This window comes from Pteropus alecto, unplaced genomic scaffold, assembly GCF_000325575.1.
Source record: "Pteropus alecto unplaced genomic scaffold, ASM32557v1 scaffold21, whole genome shotgun sequence".
NCBI classification, from domain to species: domain Eukaryota; kingdom Metazoa; phylum Chordata; class Mammalia; order Chiroptera; family Pteropodidae; genus Pteropus; species Pteropus alecto.
This window is the reverse complement of record NW_006436282.1, coordinates 20288139-20294338: the sequence shown is the minus strand read 5'-3', so window position 1 is coordinate 20294338 and position 6200 is coordinate 20288139.

The window sequence follows — 6200 nt, the reverse complement described above, 5'->3', positions numbered from 1 at the left end:
ATAAGTACAAATTAGTAGTTGATAGTTGATCACAGGGATGAAAAGCACAGCAGAGGGAATGCAGTCAGCATTAATACGATGGCGAGGTGGAGGGCCAGGAGACGGAGGGAGCAATTGGGGAGTATCGTTTTATGAACTATATAGATGTCTAACCAATGTACTGTATACTTGAAATTAATTTAAATAAATAAATTTTTTTAAAAAAGGTCATGCGAGACAAAAAAAATTAACTGAACTTAATGTGTACGCTATTGTTGATATAATTGATTCTCTAACGGTACATATATTTTTTGGTTTTGCAGAAATAAATGAAGAATATTGAAGAAGTACAGTTTAAAATTATGTAATTTTAATAATTTAAAGATACTCTGATATCTTTTATTGTTTAAAAGGAAATATCAATGAGAAATGATTCAATATTTTAAAAATCTACAATCCAATCACCACTTTTATTTTTAATAACATTACAATCTTTCTTCCTGCGCATGTATCTTTATACAGTTTCAGTCATGTGGTACCCACACTTTTGCATTTTCAATTAATATCAAATCATATACATTTTATATACCTATAAATAGAAATAATAAATGTCATTTTAACAACTACATAATAATCAATATTCAACAATTGACTTAAGCATAGACCTTTTCTGAGACATTTATTTCCTTTTTTTTCTGTGTTATAAATAAGCTGGCTATGAAAATCAAATTATATTGTTTTTCCTTCTTTTGGATTATGTCTTTTAAAAAAATTCCCAGTATTTTATTTACTAAGTAAAGTAATATTTTAAAATGTAGGTTAAAATAGCATATTTACTATATGTTGCTTTATTGCAATATACATACCAATAATTTTAAATTTTATCTCCACGGCTTTTATTACAACACAATTGGTACTTGTTTTTTGTTGTTGTTGTTGTTTTTAATTTATGCATTCTCAATTCTAAAAGAGTTGGCATCCACAAATGAAATTTTGCTAAATAATTTTATTACATATATGCGTATATGTATTTCTACAATTCAGTTAATGAAATAATAAAATCGCTTATTGCAATAATTTATAAGAAACACTAGACATTAACATCTAAAATTTTAAGCACTTAAAATACAAATATAATCCCTAAGTAGCCATGGGTCTTTCTGGAGCTTTTCTATAACCCTATCATTTAAAGACACTAGGTCACATGTACCAGTTACCAGGATAAACTCAGGTTGTGACCCCAAGTCCACTCTACTACAAATGAGGCAGGCTTGTACCTCTAGAACTGGAAAGAATCTAATTTATTACACACAAAACCAAGAAATAAGGAAATCAGGGGCAAGTAAAGGGACTCACCTAGATATACCCAGAGACAAACCAATCTACCGAATTAAAAAGGGAAAAGATTAACTTAATCCCATCTGTTTTTTTTAATAGTAACATTTAGTTTTGATGTATTGACTAAATTACAGAGCTAAACACAAAAATTCTCTTCTATTTAGTTTTTTAAGGACATTAAGATCCTAGCCATTATTTCATTGGTAACAGTATCTTTCTTTTTCATGACTTCCTGGTCATCAATAGTTGTGGCAGGCCCCACAGATAGAAAAGAGAGATGTCAATGACCTTATGTATGATCCTTGTCCCCCGTGACTTTAAAAAGATGACATAGTTTAAAGAGAGCCGGGCCCAAAGCCAAAATGTGATTATATTGGGTTCCACTTCATACCAACATTCCAGCCCATTTTGGCCTTTATCAGCCCTGAAAAGGAATTCGCTGTGTTCGGCAGACAACTTTTGTAGATACCATGCCGAGCATTCAATAATATCGTTCCCTCTATTCTGTGTGACTTTGACACTAACCCCTTATTAAATCCAATATGTAAAGGGTAGAAAATATCACTTTTCCATGGGAATGTTTACTTATGGGATTCTGCCAAGGGTGCGTTGAGTTCTGCTTGCCACCTGCAAGGGTTATCATTGCAAACTGTAAGTCACACTATGCTTTGAAGAAACTTCCCAGGAAAGATTGACCAGAGGTACAGCGTTAGCAGTGCTTAATGGAGTAGTTGTTTGTGGACAAAGGCTTCAAGCCCACGCTGAAACCAAGAGGTGGTATCATAAACAGTAAGAGGCCCTTTAGATAACAGAACAGCCTCTTCAATCATAGTGACTAATCAAAGGGCTGGCTTCCCACATGCACAGAGTGGAAGAGACTTCTCATTGCCATTAGGTCTCTCCGGGCACACATACACAGGCACGTGTACAAGTGTGCACACGCAAACACACACTCACAAATCTTAATAACGAATCTTAAGAAGTGATAGGTGTACGGTTTACTGCTATGTCAACTGGCCTTGCCATTGGCAAACCAGTAGGCAGATATTACTAAAGAGAGAATCTTCTTTCTGAGACTATATCCAAATGAACCTTATTGCAAAATACCTCTCTTGAGAGTTTTTTTAATGCATTTATTGAGTAAATAGAAATTTTTAGTAATAAGAAATCAATATTTTCATTGAAATTTATAAAGTAAAGCAAGTCTGTCTTATTAGATATTTTTGAGATTCATATTTTCAACTCAGTAACATCAAATGTTTTTATATTTAGAATCAAGATTTTTTCCTGCACATGAAAATAGCCTATCTGACAGTTTATATGCTACCAAGGAAGTTGGCTAATGGATCAATTGTTTGATTTGGATATTTGCTTATATCCTGGTTAAAAAATAAGGTTCATAATAATAAGCAGGGAAAAATATGCACATTCTTTTTAGTCATTTAAAAAGTTTGAATCATAAGTAGCTAAAATATATCCTATATAACTTTCAATAGAATATTTCTAAATAGTAATATCTTATTGCTAAAAATAATTTGCTTGACCTTTTAGCATATGAAAAATTAAATTGTAATGAATCATACACCTAAATTTAGACCTAAGAATATAAAACTTCTCAAAAAAAAAATTTCTGACCTTGGCTTAGGCAAAAAAAAAAATAGGGCACAAAAAGCATGATCTTTAAAAGAAAAAATATAAAATCGGGTTCATCAAATTAGAAACATCTACTCTTCAAATAACATGGTTAAAAAAATGAAAACGCAAGCCACAGATTGGTACAAAATATTTACAAACAACTACCTGATAAAGGACTTTAATTAAGAATATATGAAGAACTCTTACAATCCAATAATAAGAATACAAGCAACCCAATTTTTTTTCAAAAGCGAACACTTTATAAAAGAAGATATTTATTTAAATGGCAAATAAGCACATGAAAACATGTTTAACATCATTAATCCTAAGGGAAAATCACTGCTACACACTCATTAAAATGGCTTAAAAAAAAAAAGACTATCAAGTTCTGGTGAGAATGTGGAAAACAGGAATCTTCCTATGTTGCTGGTGAGAATCACCCCAAGTTGGAAACAAGCTAGATATTCTTCAATAAATGCAGGGATAAACAAACCCTGATACAACCACACAATGCAATACGATTCGGCAATAAAAAAGGAATGATTTACTGAGTCACATGACAGATACATCTCAAATTACGTAGAAAGTGGAAGAACCTAGACTCAAGATGCTATATGCTGTATGATTCCATTTATAAGACCTTACAGAAAAGGAAAAACTATAAAGACAAAAAATGCAGCTGTGGTTTCCAGGGACTGCCAATAAAAAGGATGATTACAAAAAAGCACAAGAGACTCTTCGGAGTGAAAGAGTGGTTCTATATCTTGATGATGAGGGTAGTTTCACAATTTTATCAAATCTTACAGAACTATAAAAGATGAATTTTACCAATGTAAATTGTAAATTATATCCCAATTTTAAAAAGTTGGATTAGATTCCTATTTTATGCCATATGAAAATTTTCAGTTACTTTAAAGATTAAAATATAAAAGGCAAAATAAAACTTTTAATAGCCAATACAGGAAAATATCTTTTAAGATTTTAGGATAGGAAAGAATTTTTAAAATAAAATGCAATATAGCAAAAGATAGATATCTTTGATTACTCCTGTTCATCTTTTCATCAAAAGATAGCACAGACTGAAAAGTCAAGCCTCAAATGATGCAAAGATATCTCTAACACATGTAATTACCAAAAGATTAGTATCCAGAATATATAACTATCCAATAATATACAATATACACAAAAGAATAAAGTATATGATCAAAACCAGGCAAAATCAAAGTCAACTCATATTAAGTATGATTGCACACATCTTAATGTTGTGTTAATGGGCTGTGTTGGTGAGTAATAGTCATAGAAGAATATCTAAGGTATAATTCTATTAAATGAAATTTTAGAAAAGACAAAATTAACAATGATTTGCTTGATAATGCATTTATCAGTAAAGAAAAGGGAGAGAATGGTAACACAAAATTCAGGACAGAGGTAAACTTTGAAATGAAAGAGAGGTAGGAGCAGGTTACAGGTAATTCTTTTTCTAGTGTGATTGGCAGATTCACACATCTTTATTTTATTGTTAGGTGAAGTTACATATGTGTTTTATACAGTCTTGTGTTTATGACTGAATTAGCTCAGGTCTTCTAAGAAGTCAAGATGGGGTTACATATGCAAGAGATTCATTAGAGAAATGTCTAGAAGAGGAATGCCCTTGCCATGCCCAGTCACTGGCTGGGATTAACCTTGGGAAGCACAACCTTGGTGTGAATTTGAAAGTGCTTTCAAAAGGTAGCAGCTGGGCTGTCAGTCAATTACACTCCCCACAACAGGAGATCTGAAAGATGCATTTTTGTGACCACCACAGTGGTGTTTTAAACTTTTTTTAAATTAAAAGAAAATGAAAATAGGTAAAGTTATCAAAGAAGGAAGGAAAAATCCTTGTAACAGAAGAATGTAATAACTATAAAAACAATAATAAAATTGGAAAAATTTTTTTCTAGTCCCTAAAGTAATAACCAATTTGGCAGAGATTATCAATGGGTGCTAAAACACAGAGCAGACTAAGTCTCACTCTAAAGAGAAAATGTATATTCTCAATAGAGAGATTCACTAGTTACCACCTTAACTCAACGATTAGATCTCCTGAGGGTTGGTCCCCACGGGAGACCTGAGTGTTGTGTGCAGGCCCACCTCACATTTAAAGGGCTAGGGATGCAAGAACACAAGGAGGTCACATGCCACTATCCGAACATTTAAAACTTGTGAATCAAGCTACTGACTTTCATAAAGCGTATTTTATTCTCATAACTTGACAAATACAGGTTTATAATGTATATATGTGTAAAGCTATGGTGTTTTAATATAGAGAGTTTTAGATGGCTAAAAGCTGGAAAAATATCAAAAACGACTGAATTTAATTATTGTGCACAGGTGAGTTTTGTGTTGATGCACTGTGATATTGTAAGAAAATAAAGACGTGTGATTTTATTGCATATTTATTTGGGTAGTATTAATGTTTATTGCTTTCATTTCAGTAAAATCACTAACTAGGTTTTTATAATCAGTAATTTGACAAAAATTTTGTCCTGTCAATAGTGACACTCTATAGGATTAGAAATATAAAATTGAATGGCATTCAAAGTATCTAAAATTTAAATATATGTTATAAAAAATAGAAATTATATTAATATAAATACAGAAAATTTAAATTTGTTTTTATATGTGCTTTTCAAAAATATTGTTTTTTCTAACTATCCAAAATGATCTATTAAAAGGCAACTGCAATTTATAATTAACAATATCAAAATTTTTAATGAAATGTATTTAATTAAAGCTGAAGTTATATTTGTTTTAAAAATTTAATGAAAACTTATTAAATATTTTGATAAAGATAAAATATTTTATAATTCTAGTTTGCAATATTCATCCAGTTGCCTATATATATATATAAGTATTATACTTTATGCATATATAAAATTGTTTAATATTGCACAATTTGCAACTTACAAACACCACATGAATTCATGAGGATTTCCAGAACCTTAATTTCCAGTATAAAGAAAGCAAGAAAATGGATGCTTGGCACTAGTGGATGGCAATACTTCATTATACAAGAATTTTTTACACTCATACTGAGAAGAACGATTTTCTGAGTCGTCTTTTCTCCTAATTAAGAACTCCACCCCTCACTTTCACCTCCCAATTTAAAGCAGTGTCCCTCCATCACTGGCTGAAGGCACAGCCCTGAACTTGCAGGATATTCCATCATAACCACTTTATGATAAGGAAGAAAGTGTGGAGAAGCATCT